The sequence below is a fragment of the Dendrobates tinctorius genome, unplaced genomic scaffold (assembly GCF_039654945.1).
Source record: "Dendrobates tinctorius isolate UK_male_01 unplaced genomic scaffold, ASM3965494v1 ptg000214l, whole genome shotgun sequence".
NCBI classification, from domain to species: Eukaryota; Metazoa; Chordata; class Amphibia; order Anura; family Dendrobatidae; genus Dendrobates; species Dendrobates tinctorius.
The window spans coordinates 11,047,720-11,070,490 of record NW_027361881.1 but is presented as its reverse complement, the minus strand read 5'-3'; the positions used below and the strand labels follow the sequence as shown (position 1 = coordinate 11,070,490).

Sequence of the window (22,771 nt, the reverse complement as noted above, 5' to 3'; positions counted from 1 at the left end):
GCTGTCGCGCTTCTGTCTATGAGGGAGAAGTCTCCAGGTAACTAGAGAGTTGGGGGGGCCTGGTTACCTACAAACCCACCCAGGGGGTGTGTTTAAAGCACAGTTGTAAAGAGTGTGAAAATGCCTGAAGGACCTGTGATGAGGTCAGAGTCATGTGACCAAGTGGGCGTGGCTATGAACGATATAATGTGGCCAGGGTGAGTCACAAGGGGTGAATGCTGGGACCTGGTTGGTCAAGTGCGGAAGGTCTGGCTGAGATGGAGCTTCCTGTCTGACGGCACGTGTGGAGTGGCTGTGTGTAATGGCTGCCAGCACCTGTTAGTTCCCTGGAGGGAATGAATGTCGGCTGCATGATAAAGGAACCGTGAGGTTACCCGGACGTGGGTGAGATAACTTGGGGCTAGGAAGCCTGCACATTGAATACTGCATAGCCTATATGACTATAGGACATTGCTAACAGAGGGAAACTCTGTAATGGACGCTATGCGGATTATACTGTTAAGTGAACTGTCTGTTGCTGTGATGGTTTATGATGGTGAATAAACCGCAAGGACTGTATTGATTTGATGGAAAATCCGAGCCGGATCTGGTATTTGTGGCTGCAAGCGAGTGATCCCCTGCTTAGATGACAGCGCTACCTCACAGTGGTTATGACTTATGAGTCAGATACATTAAAGTTCAACCTCACTGAAGCGTCCTCCTCTGTGTATTCTTAAATTACTTGCATCTGAAAAATTCTGGAAGAATAAACATTTAATGTCATCAATAATATATAGGGGAATAAATTGGCCATTGTCAGACCGGACGTCTCCAGTCAGTACCAGGGACATCACATGGCAATGGAAATACCATCCACCGATATTTCTGTGATCAGGGGACATATTCGCTTCTGTGGGTTCGAGTTCCAGGAATTTTTTTTTAACCTTGGCAGACTACAGAAATGTGATATCAACCCGGATTGTGGACATACTATAGTCATGTTTGGTGCGTTTAGGATAGCGAAAGTGTGCATGGCAATATGCCGGTCATAGTATTACACTACAATTACAGTAAATCCAATAAATCAAAACATCAGAATTGGCTTTTACAATTAAAACACATTTCCCCACACACAGAAAAAAAAAATCCACTGCTAGACATGCAAATAATATGTAAAAAAAGTTCTGGGTCTGGGAAGAGGACAACCCAAATTAAAATATTTTATACAAATTCTTCAGTTTTTTAAGAACTAATATATATATATATATTGTAAGGTAGCGCTCACTGTTAGTGTTGGGGGACACTCACTTGGCTGCGATATTGAGGCACACAGTCCAATGCAGTTTATTTACACGTCATAAACCGCACCGTGGGTCATGTTGCACATCACAGACCTAACTCACAGTCCAGAGCACTACAGGATATGGCTTTAATTCGCAGTCCCTAAACACACTAGACTTCTCACTTTGTCCACTTGCCGCGGGAGACCGCACGCTGAACAGTTCAGTAACCTCCATGGAACATCACAAGCACTAACAGTTATTTCCCCATGTCTAGGGTTACCTCTCAGGAGCTCCTGCTCCAGATGCCGACTCTTTGTTAGTCCTCTCTCCTGGGGAAGCTGCCTTGCTGGGATCACAGTCCTTGTGACCAGGGCACTCCAGATAGTCCAGACCCGCAGAAGGTCAGTAGCTCCCCCAACACAGGCCGTCACAGACTGCTCACACATGGCCACTCTGGGTGCTATTCAGGATGTCTGTCCCCTCCTGGGACCGTCCAACACACAGACCTCACCGGGCGCTATTCAGGGATCCGATCCTACTGCGAGGATCTCCCAACACACCGGCCTCACCAGATCCAGGGCCTCAGCATGTGCTCTTCAGGGATCCGATCCTACTCCCAGGATCTCCCAACACACAGGCCTCACCAGGTGCTATTCAGGGATCCCATCCTACTCCCAACACACCGGCCTCACCAGGTCCAAAGCCTACCACGTGCTCTTCAGGAAGGTAGCACACCTTCCAACACCTAGGCCGTCTAGCACCTTCCACATGAACCAATTAGGTCCATGCACTCTCCCCCATGTGACCAGACCTCAGGCACATTATATGGTACACAACCACACTCACAGATGAGGTATGGATCACATGGTCATGACCTCACTACAGATCCTTTTACACACCCAGCCATACACACACACAGGCTTTACTTTGGGCATTCAGACACACGCCCCTGGGTGGGTTTGTAGGTGACTGGTCCCACCCATCTCACCAAGTCACCTGGAAGCCTCCCCAATGTAAAACAAAACCATCAGCAGTATATCTGCTGATTAAAACACGTTCCGGCTTCCATCACAGAGCACCCACCATATATATACTGTATATATATATATATATATACACATACATGATAATCTAGACAAAACATCTTGCCTTGCGTACAAGTATCCATGCTCCACTCACCTGACAAAGCGAAGGAGTGAGGGGCACGAATGGCGCCCTTTATAATATTTCATTCAGAAAACCTCATTGTCAGACCCAGAAGATACAACATGAATTGTAGACCTGTCATAATTTCTCCTCTGCAAAGAATCGCTCCCCAATTTAAACGTAAAATCTTTATTTAAGCTTTACGTCAAGTTCCTTTTTGTTATTTCATCATTTTGTAACTTGGTAATCACTGTATCTTTTTTTCAAATATTAAATCTAAAATGTAATAAATGTGTTACTTACTGTTCCAAACGTATCCACTACCTCGAAGAGGGAAAGTACATCCCTCTTCAAGATTGTTGTGTCACTCTATGGCTGCAGAGTGCCTGAAGTGTATCTATAAAGTGTTTGAAAAAGCTGGGTGGCGTGTGGGCTAGTGTATGGCTCCGTGCAGGCGTCCCCCAATCTATCAAAATGGCAATTGGTGGCCTTGCAAAGAGTCTTGTGGATGTGTGAATTGGCTGTGACGTGCGTCAGGACATTCCTGCAGGACTTGTATGTTCTGAATATTTCTCTCTGTACATCAGTAATTAGGTATGTAACTATCTATTCTTGACTACAACTAGTCTGTCTGTTATATTGTTTTTTTGGGATGCCAACACATGTCTGAAATAACCTCATGTACTTGTCATTGCCAACTCCATAGCCTAACCACTCTGGCCTACCTTGAACATTTGTCCTAACTACTCTTCCTTGTTGACCAACAACCTTGAGACCAACTAGTGCAATGAATGGAAATCACCACTGCTGTACACAACCAGTCTCTCTGAACTTCTTTGATGGTCCATAATCCCAGTAGGTTCCATGAATGGACCGTAGCCCTGGGTCTAGAAGAGCAGCAGTGACCATGGCAGAATCCTATGGTCAGGATACACTTATGGTCTACATTTGAAAACGTTTGCAGACTTCTTCCAGGAGCAGTGTCCAGATATTTTCCAAATCTTCTAGGAGTCCAAGAGGTCTCCCCTTTGACCAGGAGCTACCCATGTATTAGAGGAAAGTTGCCATGAATGGTCCATGTTGGAAGTTCTTTACCTTTTCCTTTCTCAATGTCTTTGCATAACTTAACCTTCTTTCTGACAGGCCATGGCCCATCCACATCCCATTTTCCCTCCTCAATGTGACTCAGGGTAAAGGGGCTCAGCGTCATGGCCATGAGGAGTATGGGGAGCTCTGCTTCCCAGGAGGTTCCTATGGCACAGAGAAATTCGCAAAGAGGCCCTCTTTATTCTATAAGATTCCGGGACTTTGCACATACTTCTTGTTGTTGGATGATCAAATTTGGACACAATTGTAGATCAGAGGAGATGGGATTTCAGTGCTGTGCTCTGGTTTTACATTTCACCTGCAAAGCAATAATAAATAACAGAGCGCAGACCGGCGCGGCCTCCTGTGCACTTCCGCATCGAGTTACTGGCATCGGTACGGAACATCATTCAACATATGATATTTCCTAAGTTCTGCACAGCTGGCCGCCCTGCAATACAGGTGTGAAGGAGCCGGAATATCTGCGCAGTACACCTGCACTGCAGCGCTGCCGGCACGCCATCAATTATACATGGGAGCCAAGTCTTTTAGTATGCAACTCGTATCTAGCCGACCCAGCCACCCTGGGGGCATAAAGTGCAAACCAGGATATCCTGGATATATGTTATCACAGGGAAGGAAGAAGGCAGAGCTGTGAGGTATCGAGCACTGATAGATGGACAGATAAGAGATAGATTATAGATATATAACAGATAGATAGATAATAGATAGATGTGTCTGAGACCTGAGGTATGCTAGGGGGTCAGTGGCATAACTAGAGACCAATAAACCCCAATAAGCAAATTTGGAACTGGGTCCCCACCTCCACGTTGGCCAGATGTATGGGCCCTTATAGCGTTCTAGACCTTATAAAGACATGTGTCTTCATCCCCCATGTGATAATGTCAACATCCTGATCTTCTTAGTTAAGAATGTCCCCCATCCTGGCCCCTATATGGTACAATGTCCCCCATCCTGGCCCCTACATGGTACAATGTCCCCCATCCTGGCCCCTACATGGTACAATGTCCCCCATCCTGGCCCCTGCATGGTACATTGTCCCCCATCCTGGCCCCTACATGGTACATTGTCCCCCATCCTGGCCCCTACATGGTACATTGTCCCCCATCCTGGCCCCTACATGGTACATTGTCCCCCATCCTGGCCCCACCATGGTACATTGTCCCCCATCCTGACTCCTACATGGTACAATGTCCCCCATCCTGGCCCCTACATGGTACAATGTCCCCCATCCTGGCCCCTGCATGGTACATTGTCCCCCATCCTGGCCCCTACATGGTACAATGTCCCCCATCCTGGCCCCTACATGGTACAATGTCCCGAATCCTGGCCCCTACATGGTACAATGTCCCCCATCCTGGCCCCTACATGGTACAATGTCCCCCATCCTGGCCCCTACATGGTACAATGTCCCCCATCCTGGCCCCTACATGGTACAATGTCCCCCATCCTGGCCCCTACATGGTACATTGTCCCCCATCCTGGCCCCTACATGGTACATTGTCCCCCATCCTGGCCCCTACATGGTACATTGTCCCCCATCCTGGCCCCTACATGGTACAATGTCCCCCATCCTGGCCCCTACAAGGTACAATGTCCCCCATCCTGGCCCCTACATGGTACAATGTCCCCCATCCTGGCCCCTACATGGTACAATGTCCCCCATCCTGGCCCCTACATGGTACAATGTCCCCCATCCTGGCCCCTACATGGTACAATGTCCCCCATCCTGGCCCCTACATGGTACAATGTCCCCCATCCTGGCCCCTACATGGTACAATGTCCCCCATCCTGGCCCCTACATGGTACAATGTCCCCCATCCTGGGACCCATCTTGGCATAATTTTCCCTATCCTGGACTTTTAATTTAATAATGTCCTCCCATTCTAGGCCCCATTATATATCAATGCCTCCCATCCTGGACCCCTTTCTTGGTATAATGTCCCCCATCCTGGCCTGTATATTCATCCCCTGATCGGTGTGGTCAAAGATTAGATTTGCCCAGGGATGGACTGAGCAGTGGACAGAGTGGTTAGCTGTCTAGACCAGTGGCCCCATAAGAATGGTACAAATTGGGCCCCCATCTGCCATAACAACCATCCAATGGGTACCCAGGGATTGTATTTGTGAGGGGTCCTATAAGGGTGACAAAATGGGCTTCACATCTGTCAAACCACTTAAATGATGTGATGACAGTTCAACTCAGCATCTGAGGGGTTAAGCTGCTGCAACCAGAGCTAGCTCCAGTTGCTGCAGTAACAGCTGGTACCTTCCGGGAATACCGCAGGCTCGGGGCATGAGCCTGCTCCATACAATGCTTTCTGACTTCTGTCATTCATATACAGCGGATGTTGGGAGAAGCGGGTGGACATCCTTAAACCCGATCCCCGATGCTCGACATGTCTATGAGATTCTGTGGAGCCCTTCTTCTGCACATCAAGGTCCTAAATCCTGGCAGCAAGTATTTATATTCTCAGCAGAGGCGAAATGAAGGATTACAATGTGTCCATTAGAATGAACGGAGGGTTCATTGACGAGCCAAATCCTCCGAAGACAGTCTTCTCTGCGACCGCTGTCCATGGTCCTGAAGGAGCCTTGTAAGCTTTTCTACAGCGCCGGTCTTTGCCTGCGCTGGCCCTTTAAGATCATACTTTTTACATTATTTCTAGCGATTCGCTTCAGAACGTAATGACGTTACCGACCCCTTAATAAAAGGCTCCTCGAGCTAACGATTCGCTGTGACGAGATGTAGAGATGGAACTGGCAACGGGAAAAAGGATTATAAAATTACCAGGCAAAGCAAGAATCCAGCCGCCTAAACAGGGAACAGCCCCGAGGCGCAGGACGCCAGGCCTGATGTGAATTAATACTAATATAATCATTTTATTTGTATTTTCCACACAAATGAGCCGGCGGTGGAGTCATAAAGCCCAGCGAAAGTGAATTTGCTGTGTCCTTGACACCGGCGTCTCTCAGATCACTGCACGTTTTAGGTCTGCCTCCCGCTCCTCAGCGTCACCAGCTCCGGGCTGACATTCTCCGCTCTCCATAAAATCATCAACGTGTCACGACCTTACATATATTTTTAGTGTTCTTAAGAGCTTGGTTAAAGGAAAGCTTGTGAACGAATGAGAACTCAATTCCTGGCGGCGTGAAAATGGAGAAGAAATCATCCCGCTGCCAGGACACGGCTCCGACCAGAATAGGCAACGTTACAACATTCCCACCACGATTGATGCCGGATTCCCAATTGTATCTGATTCCCATTGTATCCGGCCGATTGTAGACCGCTATCTGCCCATTGCTTAGCGCCGCACCCCATGGGCAGGAGAAGCAGGCACTGGAGGTTGAGCGGGAGGTCCAAAAGACCACATGCGAAACCCAACAATGGAGGCCTCGTTGAACGTTTTCCATTGGGACCTTCAAGCAACGCCACTGCCAAAGGAGGCACCATAAGACGAAACAAAGTGTCTGCACCTCCATAATACAGACCGATAGAGAGCTGTCATCACAAATAACCAAATGTGGGGAAAGCATAGGTTCTCCTTAGAGATCGGCAGAGTGGAGAGTCCTGCAGGCGATACAAGAAATGTGGGAAAGCTTGCTCTCTTTCGATGAAAGAAAGGATGTCCTAGTAGAAGCCGCCATCTTATAAGTCGGACCCTTGCAGCCTTATCAGGGACTCATCCACAAACAAGCTGTGTCAGGGTCAGACATTGACTTGTAGGGTAGATACCTCTCCAAGGTGCTTGCAAGATAGTTTCTTTTGGTCTGTGCTGGATCTCCTGTGAACCTCTGCCTACAAGACTCCTCAGCTGGAGAACCATTATTTCCACCAGGTTCCATCAAGAGCATCACACTCAGGTATCCATTATTTGCTCTACACTGATGAGGGGCAAAAACCCCGAAACAAGCTGTCTCTAGATGAGATTCTGGCTCATAATATAGTCCAGATCACATTGCAAGGCTGTTTAACTAGTCAGAGATTTACTTACAGGGCGGCTACATCTCAGGTGGTATTTGTGAGATAGTGTCTTTTGTTCTGTGATGGAGCTAATTTGCTTTTTTCCCATGAAACAGTGCTTATAAGACTCAGCAGATTTCTTGAAGGAGAACCATTATTTCCACCAAGTTCCCTCAAGTGTGTTGCCTTCAGAGATCTATTTTCTGCTCCACACTGATGAGGAGCAAAAACCCTGAAACACGCTCATCGGTAGATGAATTTCTGGCTCACCACCATTTTTAACCAATCATGTTTCAAGGCTGGTTAATTGGTCAGACGTTGAGTTGTAGGGTTGATACATCTCCTCGGTGTTGTTTATCCGATCGTTTCTTTCATCTTACAACTACGAGGGAGGTTTTTTTGACATAATATTTCCAATCAAAGTCAATGAAAAAACTCCACCACTGCACATTGCTCAAAAATTGAAAAAAAAAAAATATGTACAATACTTCCTTCTTTGGATGATTTTTGACCCCAGAGGTCTATTTTAGAAGGCCACCAGAGTCCTTGGATTACTTAGAAGCCCATTCATTGGTTCTGTTTGAGTATTTAAGAGTAAACAAACTTCGGTCAATTTTTTTTGTATTTTTTTAGGCTCTTGAATTCCCTGCAGATTGGTGGTACAGATGGTACTGGCCCATTGGGCCACATCTAAGGTTTTATGAAGAGGTCTTGCTCAATGAGACTCCATGATATGGGGCATTCTTCTAGCTAGGATTCAAAGGAAGACTATCTCAATATTACGGTATAGCACAGGAGAACTATTTGGCGGTATTTTCATTGTCCCAGAGCCGTAGGGACACTGAACAGGTTAGAACAAACCCGGCCAAGTTCAATGAAAGGTCCGACATTATGAGACACCTGCTTGTATTTCAGACACAGAGACCGTAATCGTCAGCGACAGGTGCAGCCGGATACATAAAACTTCTCATCTTGTCAGCCGGGATCATTTATAATTTATGGACAATTGGTAATTTCACATTCAAAGTGGCCATTAAACAATGCTTTGTAACCTCCGTAATCAAAGGCTCGTCAATTAGAAGATTCCAGAGACGAGCAAAGTTCAAAAAGCGGGAAGAAATTCCCAAAAGGGAAATGTGTTGTTATTTATTTATTTATTTTTTTACGCTTTCATGTAGATTTATAGCCCAGGGGGTTTCAGGCAGCGAAGAATGAGTTTACATAAAAAAAATATATATATATAAAAAACAAACTTCAAAGGCAAAAACAGAAGAATGGCGGTGACCAGCCAGCTGTTAATAAATAGTTAATTCAATTAAGTCCACTTTTGTAAAAATTCAGCCTGGAATGGATTCAGCAAGTGTAACAGTCCAAGGATAAAGCTCTTCAGCAGGCATTCACCGAGACACGACCAGCCGCAGCCATGTACGGCCCCGACATGTGCATTACTGTAGGCCGAAGATTCCGCGGAACCTGCGGAACCTCCAGCGATTAACGATGAAATGAGCAAAGTACATATAGTCTGAACCAAGCCGCACTCCGAGGGGCCATCCAACCCACCCAGAGCTAGTACAGACACCGTCCTGTGTGATATCACATCTATCAGCATCAGAGGATGCCCAGGTTATACCAGCATGGTCAGCGTCACTATAACTTATACCTGCTGCACATATATCATTATATACAGGAGATGCCCAGGTTATACCAGCTGTACATATATAATTATATACAGGAGATGCCCAGGTTATACCAGCTGTACATATATAAAATTATACACAGGAGATGCCCAGGTTATACCAGCTGTACATATATAATTATACACGGGAGATACCCAGGTTATACCAGCTGTACATATATAATTATATACGGGAGATGCCCAGGTTATACCAGCTGTACATATATCATTATATACAGGAGATGCCCAGGTTATACCGGCTGTACATATATAATTATATACAGGAGATGCCCAGGTTATACCAGCTGTACATATATAATTATATACAGGAGATGCCCAGGTTATACCAGCTGTACATATATAATTATATACAGGAGATGCCAAGGTTATACCAGCTGTACATATATAATTATATACAAGAGATACCCAGGTTATACCAGCTGTACATATATCATTATATACAGGAGATGCTCAGGTTATACCGGCTGTACATATATAATTACTGTCACGCCGCCAGTCACGCCCCCACACTTGACATCACCACTTCCAGTGCCGCGACCGCTCCGGGGGTCCCGTCAGCTGAGCAGGCGCACCTCTCGCACCTAGTCCCTTGGCTGCACAATGTTGCTAGTGCGCATGCGCGCTTTTCTCGGCTCTGACTGCAGCCTCGTCATCTCTATGGTCCTGGAGGACCTGACTCCGGAAGTGTCAGTGCTCATGTCCTATATCAGGCTACCTCTTCCTATGGGAGGTGCCTGATTATTGTTGTGCTTCCTGGCTTGGTCTGTTAGGTCCTTGCTTGGCTGCGCTCTGTATTCGGGTCCTCTGGCTTGTGCTCTGTTCCTGCACTCTGCCTTGCCGTGCTTCCTAGCACATGTTCCGTTCCTGCACTCTGCCTTGCCGTGCTTCCTAGCACATGCTCCGTTCCTGCACTCTGCCTTGCCGTGCTTCCTAGCACATGCTCCGTTCCTGCACTCTGCCTTGCCGTGCTTCCTACCACATGCTCTGTTACTGCACTTGCCTTGCCGTGCTTCCTAGCACATGCTCCATTCCTGCACTCTGCCTTGCCGTGCTTCCTAGCACATGCTCCGTTCCTGCACTCTGCCTTGCCGTGCTTCCTAGCACATGTTCCGTTCCTGCACTCTGCCTTGCCGTGCTTCCTAGCACATGCTCCGTTCCTGCACTCTGCCTTGCCGTGCTTCCTAGCACATGCTCCGTTCCTGCACTCTGCCTTGCCGTGCTTCCTAGCACATGCTCCGTTCCTGCACTTGCCTTGCCGTGCTTCCTAGCACATGCTCTGTTACTGCACTTGCCTTGCCGTGCTTCCTAGCACATGCTCCATTCCTGCACTCTGCCTTGCCGTGCTTCCTAGCACATGCTCCGTTCCTGCACTCTGCCTTGCCGTGCTTCCTAGCACATGTTCCGTTCCTGCACTCTGCCTTGCCGTGCTTCCTAGCACATGCTCCGTTCCTGCACTCTGCCTTGCCGTGCTTCCTAGCACATGCTCCGTTCCTGCACTCTGCCTTGCCGTGCTTCCTAGCACATGCTCCGTTCCTGCACTCTGCCTTGCCGTGCTTCCTAGCACATGCTCCGTTCCTGCACTCTGCCTTGCCGTGCTTCCTAGCACATGCTCCGTTCCTGCACTCTGCCTTGCCGTGCTTCCTAGCACATGCTCCGTTCCTGCACTCTGCCTTGCCGTGCTTCCTAGCACATGCTCCGTTCCTGCACTCTGCCTTGCCGTGCTTCCTAGCACATGCTCCGTTCCTGCACTCTGCCTTGCCGTGCTTCCTAGCACATGCTCCGTTCCTGCACTCTGCCTTGCCGTGCTTCCTAGCACATGCTCCGTTCCTGCACTCTGCCTTGCCGTGCTTCCTAGCACATGCTCCGTTCCTGCACTCTGCCTTGCCGTGCTTCCTAGCACATGCTCCGTTCCTGCACTCTGCCTTGCCGTGCTTCCTAGCACATGCTCCGTTCCTGCACTCTACCTTGCCGTGCTTCCTAGCACATGCTCCGTTCCTGCACTCTGCCTTGCCGTGCTTCCTAGCACATGCTCCGTTCCTGCACTCTGCCTTGCCGTGCTTTCTAGCACATGCTCCGTTCCTGCACTCTGCCTTGCCGTGCTTCCTAGCACATGCTCCGTTCCTGCAATTGCCTTGCCGTGCTTCCTAGCACATGCTCTGTTACTGCACTTGCCTTGCCATGCTTCCTAGCACATGCTCCGTTCCTGCACTCTGCCTTGCCGTGCTTCCTAGCACATGCTCCGTTCCTGCACTCTGCCTTGCCGTGCTTCCTAGCACATGCTCCGTTCCTGCACTCTGCCTTGCCGTGCTTCCTAGCACATGCTCCGTTCCTGCACTCTGCCTTGCCGTGCTTCCTAGCACATGCTCCGTTCCTGCACTCTGCCTTGCCGTGCTTCCTAGCACATGCTCCGTTCCTGCACTCTGCCTTGCCGTGCTTCCTAGCACATGCTCCGTTCCTGCACTCTGCCTTGCCGTGCTTCCTAGCACATGCTCCGTTCCTGCACTCTGCCTTGCCGTGCTTCCTAGCACATGCTCCGTTCCTGCACTCTGCCTTGCCGTGCTTCCTAGCACATGCTCCGTTCCTGCACTCTGCCTTGCCGTGCTTCCTAGCACATGCTCCGTTCCTGCACTCTGCCTTGCCGTGCTTCCTAGCACATGCTCCGTTCCTGCACTCTGCCTTGCCGTGCTTCCTAGCACATGCTCCGTTCCTGCACTCTGCCTTGCCGTGCTTCCTAGCACATGCTCCGTTCCTGCACTCTGCCTTGCCGTGCTTCCTAGCACATGCTCCATTCCTGCACTCTGCCTTGCGGTGCTTCCTAGCACATGCTCCATTCCTGCACTCTGCCTTGCTATGCTTCCTAGCACATGCTCCGTTCCTGCATTCTGCCTTGCCGTGATCCCTAGCACATGCTCCGTTCCTGCACTCTGCCTTGCCGTGCTTCCTAGCACATGCTCTGTTCCTGCACTCTGCCTTGCCGTGCTTCCTAGCACATGCTCTGTTCCTGCACTTGCCTTGCCGTGCTTCGTAGCACATGTTCCGTTCCTGCACTCTGCATTGCCGTGCTTCCTAGCACATGCTCCGTTCCTGCACTCTGCCTTGCCGTGCTTCCTAGCACATGCTCCGTTCCTGCACTTGCCTTGCCGTGCTTCCTAGCACATGTTCCGTTCCTGCACTCTGACTTGCCGTGCTTCCTAGCACATGCTCCGTTCCTGCACTCTGCCTTGCCGTGCTTCCTAGCACACCCTTGGCTCCTGTACTTTGCCCTATCGTGCTTCTCTCCTCATGCTCTGCTCTAGTCCTATGTTCCCGTTGTGCTTCTCTGCACATCCTCTGTCTTGCCTTACACTCTGACGTGCTCCCTAGCAGCGCTCTGCCTAACCTTGTACTCTGGCGTGCTCTCTTGCACGCGCCTTGCTTTGCCCGCACCCGGGCGTGTTTGTCAGTGCGCGCCATACGTGCTCCCGTGTACTTGCACTATCCAGTATCTAGCGCACCCCCGTGTACAAGCCCTGTACTGTCCTGAAGCCTCCGTATTTCCGTACACTTGCCCTGTACTGACCTATACCCTGCGTGCCCCTGTGTCCATGCTCTGCACACTCTTGTACTCTGCACACTCCCTGTTGCATCTCGCTAGACACTCTCACGCGTGTCTCCTGAGTGCCGGCCACCTGGTTCCAGCAGTCGTGGCTGTTATACCGGCTGTATACATAGATAACACTTTCTGCACTCTTTGTCTTCAGTCTCCTCTCTCTATATATGAAGGAACACTAATAGATTAATTAGCAGTCCATTAGACAGCTTTCCGGCTGATATTACCTGGAGGCCTCGGAGATCTCCGCATTTCCGGTGATTTAGGGGCCGCTGTGTTCGGGTCGGAGCAGCTTCCACCTTTGTGTTTCTAACGATCAGTACAAACATGGGAGAAGGTGTTAAATATTAATTAGTAACAAACTTCTCCAACTGTAATGCATGTTTAATTCACGAGCCGAGATCATTACCTGTGTCATTAATGTGCTGCTAACGAGTCCCCCATTCATTACCGGGGGGGCCGCAAACACCGAAAACACACCTGAAACAATAAGGGGAAACGGCTCTTTAGGGACATCTGCACTTTCACAATCATCATTTATTATGGCTGGGTCAAGGGATGACACCACCCCGGAAACTACATTGGGGCTTTCAATAGTTGATTTTGGATGTATGCAAAAAAAAAAAAAAAAAAATGCTGCCATATCATTGCCCATGTACTAGTACCGTTATACTGCCTAAGTAATAATAGTGCACCACTTATAACCTACAATGCAAATTTTAGCATCTTCAAACCAATGCAAAGTTTATCATGAGACATCCAGCAATCATGTATCATTGTGACGTCTTTTATGAAGCAGAGAGTCCTATGTGCCCCCACTATCCAGGGCATGGTGGGACTCTAGACTCGGGGGTTCTTACATGACGATGCCTATAGAATCTAGACATTTTTATGCCTCTGATTCCGGAGAAGGAATAATGAAAGGTCGCCCAATCTGGATAGGAACCGGAGCTGATGAATGGGGTCCAGGACCAAGTGATGACAGAGGTGGTCCAGCGAGGTCCGGGGACCATCCACACTCCATGGGATTCAGCCAACCCACATTAAATTGACTAATCTTAAGTTCCCAGAAGCCCCACAGCCCCTTCATTACCTATTGGAAATCAGATAAATCACCGGACAAAACTTACGGGAAGTTACGGAAACCGGACGAGGCTCTTACTGTGATTAAATGAGATCCAATGATCTGGGTGCTTACACGTAACAATCAACTCCGAATTTAATAGGATAATTAATATTAGTGCATCCAAATCCCAGATGTAGCTCATTATCCTAAAGCAGGAAAATACATTAACGGAATGAAAGGGACAATGGAAACCATAACGAAAGTTATCACACCCTTTCCCCTCCTAGAGATGGAAGGTGCCAACATAAATGAAAAGCCTTGACGTGGCAGTTGGGCTCACATATATTGGTCAATTTATGCGCTAAGTATCTTCTTTTCTTACTGTATTTTTCATAGCAATTTTTGCAGATGAATAGTTCATATATACATTATATAGCGCTTTTCCCCATTTTCTATGGCAGAAATGCAGTTTCAATGTTCTAGAGCAGGGGTCCTCAAACTTTTTAAACAGGCGGCCAGATCACGGTCCCTCGGACCATTGGAGGGCCGGAATATAGTTTTTATAAAAATTCTGAACAAATTCCTGTGCACACTGCACATATCTTATTTAGAAGTAATAAAACCAAATAGGAACAAATACAATATTAAAAATGAAGAAGTAAAGTTAAATCAACAAACTTACTGATTTTTTGGGGTTCTTCGAATATCCTACACTTGAGTCAATTTTTTCTCTTTCTTGATATCATTGTTTCCTAGGGATATAAAATTGCTATTAGTAGAATACCAACATATATACAGCACTACAAAAACAATATACTAGCAATAACATTGCCCACACAGAGACATACAAACTGCACTGCCCATCAATGCAGCCTGATCAGTGCCCATCAATGCAGTCTGATCAGTGCCCATCAATGCAGTCTGATCAGTGCCCATCAATGCAGTCTGATCAGTGCCCATCAATGCAGCCTGATCAGTGCCCATCAATGCAGCCTGATCAGTGCCCATCAATGCAGCCTGATCAGTGCCCATCAATGCAGCCTGATCAGTGCCCATCAATGCAGCCTGACCAGTGCCCATCAATGCAGCCTGACCAGTGCCCATCAATGCAGTCTGATCAGTGCCCATCAATGTAGCCTGATCAGTGCCCATCAATGCAGCCTGACCAGTGCCCATCAATCCAGCCTGATCAGTGCCCATCAATCCAGCCTGATCAGTGCCCATCAACGCAGCCTGATCAGTGCCCATCAACGCAGCCTGATCAGTGCCCATCAATGCAGTCTGATCAGTGCCCATCAATGCAGCCTGATCAGTGCCCATCAATGCAGCCTGATCATTGCCTATCAATGCAGCCTGATCAGTGCCCATCAATGCAGCCTGATCAGTGCCCATCAATGCAGCCTGATCAGTGCCCATCAATGCAGCCTGATCAGTGCCCATCAATGCAGCCTGATCAGTGCCCATCAATGCAGCCTGATCAGCGCCCATCAATGCAGCCTGATCAGCGCCCATCAATGCAGACTGATCAGCACTGTGATAAAACACTCCGGGATCGCCTTTGCTTGGGTCAAAGGTCACGTGCGTTCAGCATGAAACTCAGGCGCAGAGCTGGGATTCGGGTGAAACTGACACTGGGTCAGGTTTATTAATGGTGAAAGCAATGCAAAAGGAAATAAAACATAAAACAAATCCTTGCCTGTCCGGCACTAACTAAACAATGGACAACCTAACTACCAACTGGCGGGCTTCTCCCGTCCAGCCAAACCACAGTTGCAGTGGGCACTGCTTTCACTCACGTGTGTCTCTCACACAGACAGGCTCTCTGTGTCCCCAGGCTGAGACACTCACACAACCACCTGGCATCCTTTTATATCCACCTCCCATTATTCATTAGTAACCAGTTGAGATACTGACCAGACTAGGCCACATAGGAAAGGAATCTGGGCGAGATATACCTGCCCTCAGCCACTATTCTCACATGATTCCCACATATCCCCCCCCTCTGCTCAGACCACTCCGGTCGAGCAATGACACCCGCCAAACAGTGCACTCGGGACAGGGCATCTGCATTCCCCATCTGTACCCCTGGGCGGTGCTCCACCGTAAAAGTGTTGGCCTGCAGGGCAAGGAACCACCGGGTCACCCGGCTATTCCGTTCCTTGTTCAAGTGCATCCACTTGAGAGGGGCATGGTCAGTGATCAGCCTGAACTTTCGGCCCACCAGGTAATATTTGAGGGCCTCTAGAGACCACTTAATGGCGAGGCACTCTTTTTCTATGACTGCATACCTTTGCTCGTGTTTATTCAGCTTCCTGCTGAGATAGAGGACTGGGTGTTCCACTCCGTCCCTCACTTGTGAGAGTACGGCCCCGATACCGGTATCAGAGGCATCTGTTTGTACCACAAACTCGCTGCGGAAGTCCGGAGTCACCAGTACGGGCTGAGACCAAAGTGCCCGTTTTAGGCTATGGAAGGCTTCTTCAGCCGCTACACTCCATTTAATCATGACGGAGTCTTTCCCTTTGGTAAGATCCGTCAGGGGGGTAGCGATGGCTGCAAAATTGGGTATGAACCGGCGATAATAGCCGGCGATCCCCAGGAAGGCTTGCACCTGCTTCTTGTTGACAGGTTGTGGCCAGTCCTGAACCGCCTGAATCTTATCAACCTGGGGTTTAACAACACCCCTCCCAATTACATACCCCAAATACCGGGCTTCTTCTAGCCCGATGTGACATTTCTTGGGGTTCGCGGTTAGACCTGCCTCCCACAGGTCGTCACTCCCAGCCGGGCCAAGATCTCAGCTTTCAGTTTGTCAAAGTCCTGCGCAGCTTCAGGCTCTAAGTCATAATAAGCCTTTTGGGCCTCACCGGAAAGAAACGGGGCAATCAGGCCGGCCCATCTTGCCTTCGGCCATTTTTCTCGCAACGCCGTCCGTTCAAACGTAGTCAGGTATGCCTCGACGTCATCTTCTGTCGTCATCTTCTGCCAGTACCGACTCACGTGAATCACTCTCGACTCGGCTTCCAGGTTAACCTCAGGTAAGCTTGCCAAGCGCTGCGCCACCTGCTGGAGAAGCGAACGATCGGTAGCTGTCATGTACACCAACTCCTTCAGCTGGGCCATCATCACCCGATTAGCTTCTTGCTGGACGGCGGTGGACTGTACCAGCGCTTTCACCACGTCCTCCATGCTCATGCTTGCAACGTGATGCCCGCGTTCTCCACCACAATGTGATAAAACACTCCGGGATCGCATTTGCTGGGGTCAAAGGTCACGTGCATTCAGCATGAAACTCAGGCGTAGAGCTGGGATTCGGGTATAACTGACACTGGGTCAGGCTTATTAAAGGTGAAAGCAATGCAAAAGGAAATAAAACATAAAACAAATCCTTGCCTGTCCGGCACTAACTAAACAATGGACAACCTAACTACCAACTGGCGGGCTTCTCCCGTCCAGCCAAACCACAGTTGCAGTGGGCACTGCTTCCACTCACGTGTGTCTCTCACACAGACAGGCTCTCTGTGTTCCCAGGCTGAGACACTCACACAACCACCTGGCATCCTTTTATATCCGCCTCCCATTATTCATTAGTAAGCAGGTGCGATACTGACCAGACTAGGCCACATAGGAAAGGAATCTGGGCGAGATATACCTGCCCTCATCCACTATTCCCACATGATTCTCACAGCACCCATCAATGCAGTCTGATCAGCGCCCATCAGCGCAGCCTGATCAGTGCCCATCAATGCAGCCTGATCAGTGTCCATCAATGCAGCCTGGTCAGTGCCCATCAATGCAGCCTGATCAGCGCCCATCAATGCAGTCTGATCAGTGCCCTTCAATGCAGCCTGACCAGTGCCCATCAATGCAGCCTGACCAGCGCCCATCAATGCAGACTGATCAGCGCCCATCAGCGCAGCCTGACCAGTGCCCATCAATGCAGTCTGATCAGTGCCCATCAATGCAGCCTGATCAGTGCCCATCAATGCAGCCTGGTCAGCGCCCATCAATGCAGACTGGTCAGCGCCCATCAATGCAGCCTGACCAGTGCCCATCAATGCAGCCTGACCAGTGCCCATCAATGCAGACTGATCAGTGGCCATCAATGCAGCCAGGTCAGTGCCCATCAATGCAGCCTGACCAGTGCCCATCAATGCAGACTGATCAGCGCCCATCAATTCAGTCTGATCAGCGCCCATCAATGCAGCCTATTCAGTGCCCATCAATGCAGACTGATCAGCGCCCATCAATGCAGTCTGATCAGCGCCCATCAGCGCAGCCTGACCAGCGCCCATCAACGCAGCCTGACCAGTGCCCATCAATGCAGCCTGGTCAGCGCCCATCAATGCAGCCTGATCAGCGCCCATCAACGCAGCCTGATCAGTGCCCATCAACGCAGCCTGATCAGTGCCCATCAATGCAGCCTGATCAGTGCCCATCAATGCAGCCTGATCAGTGCCCATCAATGCAGCCTGATCAGTGCCCATCAATGCAGCCTGGTCAGTGCCCATCAATGCAGACTGATCAGCGCCCATCAATGCAGACTGATCAGCGCCCATCAATGCAGACTGATCAGCGCCCATCAATGCAGCCTGATCAGTGCCCATCAATGCAGACTGATCAGTGCCCATCAATGCAGCCTGATCAGTGCCCATCAATGCAGCCTGACCAGTGCCCATCAATGCAGCCTGAGCAGTGCACATCAATGCAGCCTAATCAGTGCCCATCAATGCAGCCTGACCAGCGCCCATCAATGCAGCCTGAGCAGTGCCCATCAATGCAGCCTGACCAGTGCCCATCAATGCAGCCTAATCAGTGCCCATCAATGCAGCCTGATCAGCGCCCATCAATGCAGCCTAATCAGTGCCCATCAATGCAGCCTGATCAGCGCCCATCAATGCAGCCTAATCAGTGCCCATCAATGCAGCCTGATCAGCGCCCATCAATGCAGCCTAATCAGTGCCCATCAATGCAGCCTGATCAGCGCCCATCAATGCAGTCTGATCAGTGCCCATCAATGCAGCCTGATCAGCGCCCATCAATGCAGTCTGATCAGCGCCCATCAATGCAGCCTGATCAGTGCCCATATTGGTAGAACTCCACTTTTACCTCATGCTCAGACTGGTGTGCTGCCAGAACCCCCAATAGGCAGCATTGGTCCCTAAAATGCAGGTAAATGTCCCCAAAAGGTAGCACAAGTCCCCAATAAGCAGCACAGATCCCCAATAGGAAGGTAAATGTCCTCAATAGGCAGCACAGGTGTTAGGAACGGCGGAACGCACTAAATAAAAATAATAAAGTGCGTTCGCCGCTCGGGGTCCACCGTGCAGTAGGTGTTACACCGCTGCTAGGTAATGACAGAGGAGCAATATGGCGGTATAATGCGCACGGGTTCAACTTCACCCGAAGTGCGCAGAGCGGGCTCTGTTCACACACAGAGGCGCCGCAACATAAACATAGAAAAACGCTGAACCTGTTACAGTCACAGGCCTCAGGTAAATACACACACTGTATAAGGTCACAGGAGCAGGAACTAAAGACAGAGGGGCTGCGTCCGCCTAGACCTATCGTGTGTGCAGCGTCGCTACTGCGAGCGCCAAGAAGGGCTGCAACTGCAGCGCGGCGTAGGACACTGACGCTCGACAGCAAAGCTAGAAAGCAAGCGCAATGTCGGACGCTAGCGTAGCGGTGCAGTGTGCACAGTGGCCTAAGGCTTGCCACTGACTGGCGCTGACTGCTAAACTAATTCCCTATCCACATGCGTAATATCAGAGGGAAGGGGTTTTATAATGAGTCAGTCACCAGAATCATACATCCGTCACCATTCACACATAGCAAGTATAGTCTATACTAGCGCATGGCCGAATGGTCATGCGCGCTTTTTATAGCCGTGCGGGACCTTCCAGATCTCCGAGATGGACCAATGAGATCTGGAGCAGGACCTAGGCACATGACTCCCGATCTCCAATGGGAGGCTACTTTCACACTTGCTTTGTTTTGCAGCGCATTTTTCCCGCAAAAAAACGCATAGAAAAAACGCATACAAATGCTGCGTTTTTTCAAGCATTTTTATGAGCATGCATGAAAAAAAACGCAGCGTTTGTATGCGTTTTTACCGCGCTTGCGTTTTTTTCCAACATTAGTTGGCCCCTCACACTAACCCAAACCATGACTTTACTAACCCTAACCCTTAACCAAACCATACCCTAACCCTGACCCTGACCCTAACCCTTAACCAAACCATACTAACCCTAACCCAAACCCTAACCCTAAACCCCCTTAACTAACCCTAACTCTAACCCAAACCCCTAAATTACATTGTCTAACTAATGGTCAACAAAAAAACGCATACATGAGCATGCCAATGCGCACCCATAGACTTATAATGGGTGTCTTGCTGTAAAAAAAACGCATTGCGCGTGCATGCGTTTTTTTTTAGGCAAGTCGGACGCCCAAAAAAATGCAACAGGATGCATTTTGTGCGCCCGAGTGCACACCACAAAAAAACGCATGCGCGTAGAAACGCATACAAATGCATGTGTATGCGCACATAAGCGCATCCCATGCAAAATACAGCGCAAAAAAACGCAAGTGTGAAACCAGCCGGAGATCGCCTTGTGAGCATGCCCGGTAGGAGCACAGAGGAACTTCGTCTCTGGAGTGGTCTGCTGCAAAGTAATCTTCTCTGCAGTAGATAGACAGCAGGAGACCGCGGAATGTGAGGCTCTGGATTCCTGCAGAGCAGACGCAGAAACCTGACGCCTAAAAATAGGTCCCTAATAGGCAGGAAAATGTCCCCAATTGGCAGCGCAGGTCCCCAATAGGCAGCACAGGTCCCCAATAGGCAGCACAGGTCCCCAATAGGCAGCACAGGTCCCCAATAGGCAGCACAGGTCCACAATAGGCAAGTAAATGTACCCAATAGGACCCGGCGTTAAGAAAAAAAAGTACTCACCTATGTCCCCCGCTGCTCTGAAGAGGCGCCCGCTCATCTCAGTCTTCTTCCTGCACAGGCACAGGTGGCGTGATGACAGTCACGTCGTCTGTGTGCACTGTGCCTTTCCTCGGCACCTCATCCCGCCCGCGATTACAGGGCCCGCCGGCGTTGAAGTTGCAGTGCAGTTAAATGTCGGCCTGGCCAGGGGCCGGATAAAAGTCCTCGGCGGGCCGCATGTGGCCCGCGGGCCGTAGTTTGAGGACCCCTGTTCTAGAGTCATCATTCTTGGTAAACCATGGTGCAACCTTTATCGTATTTCTAGCTGTGATATCAGTCACATGATAATATTGTGTGGTGGTTTTACATATGGCGATCTCATGTGTATATTGTATAATGTTCAATAAATATTTATCTACTAGCTGAAGAGCCCGGCGCTGCCCGGACATAGTAACTAACTACGGTTAGTTATAACAAATTATAATGATTATATCTGTATCTATATATATATATAAAGCTGAGTGTATAGCCCCGCCCACTCCGCATAGCCACATTCACTATAATATCCCACATCCCGTCAGCCAGAGCCACCGGACTACTACCCCTAATATCCCACATCATCCCGTCAGAGCCACCGGACTACTACCCCTAATATCCCACATCATCCCGTCAGCCAGAGCTACCGGACAACTACCCCTAATATCCCACATCATCCCGTCAGCCAGAGTCACCGGACTACTACCACTAATATCCCACATCATCCCGTCAGCCAGAGTCACCGGACTACTACCACTAATATCCCACATCATCCCGTCAGCCAGAGCCACCGGAATACTACCCCTAATATCCCACATCATCCCATCAGCCAGAGCCACCGGACTACTACTACTAATATCCCACATCATCCCGTCAGCCAGAGCCACCGGACTACTACCCCTAATATCCCACATCATCCCGTCAGAGCCACCGGACTACTACCCCTAATATCCCACATCATCCCGTCAGCCAGAGCTACCGGACAACTACCCCTAATATCCCACATCATCCCGTCAGCCAGAGTCACCGGACTACTCCCCCTAATATCCCACATCATCCCGTCAGCCAGAGTCACCGGACTACTACCACTAATATCCCACATCATCCCGTCAGCCAGAGCCACCGGACTACTACCCCTAATATCCCACATCATCCCGTCAGCCAGAGCCACCGGAATACTACCCCTAATATCCCACATCATCCCATCAGCCAGAGCCACCGGACTACTACTACTAATATCCCACATCATCCCGTCAGCCAGAGCCACCGGACTACTACCCCTAATATCCCACATCATCCCGTCACAGACGCCGGACTACTACCACTAATATCCCACATCATCCCGTCAGCCAGAGCCACCGGACTACTACCCCTAATATCCCACATCATCCCATCAGCCAGAGCCACCGGACTACTACCCCTAATATCCCACATCATCCCGTCAGCCAGAGCCACCGGACTACTACCCCTAATATCTCACATCATCCCGTCAGCCAGAGCCACCGGACTACTACCACTAATATCCCACATCATCCCATCAGCCAGAGCCACCGGACTACTCCCCCTAATATCCCACATCATCCCGTCAGCCAGAGCCACCGGACTACTACCCCTAATATCTCACATCATCCCGTCAGCCAGAGCCACCGGACTACTACCCCTAATATCCCACATCATCCCGTCAGCCAGAGCCACCGGACTACTACCACTAATATCCCACATCATCCCGTCAGCCAGAGCCACCGGACTACTACCCCTAATATCCCACATCATCCCGTCAGCCAGAGCCACCGGACTACTCCCCCTAATATCCCACATCATCCCGTCAGCCAGAGCCACCGGACTACTACCCCTAATATCTCACATCATCCCGTCAGCCAGAGCCACCGGACTACTACCCCTAATATCCCACATCATCCCGTCAGCCAGAGCCACCGGACTACTACCCCTAATATCCCACATCATCCCATC

The 22,771-nt window shown here is 49.7% G+C and overlaps 1 long non-coding RNA gene across 1 annotated transcript in view; it reads right to left on the bottom strand.

The window, feature by feature from the left end:
• LOC141058680 (uncharacterized) overlaps positions 1-14,639 on the bottom strand; it is a 154,476-nt gene extending 139,837 nt beyond the window's left edge. The window contains exons 1-3 of the long non-coding RNA XR_012222273.1: positions 14,513-14,639; positions 13,174-13,244; positions 12,992-13,073 (exon numbers count right to left, since the gene is read on the bottom strand). This is a non-coding gene — a long non-coding RNA (uncharacterized lncRNA). The remainder of the gene's footprint in view (positions 1-12,991; positions 13,074-13,173; positions 13,245-14,512) is intronic.
• Positions 14,640-22,771: the final 8,132 nt, after the last annotated feature.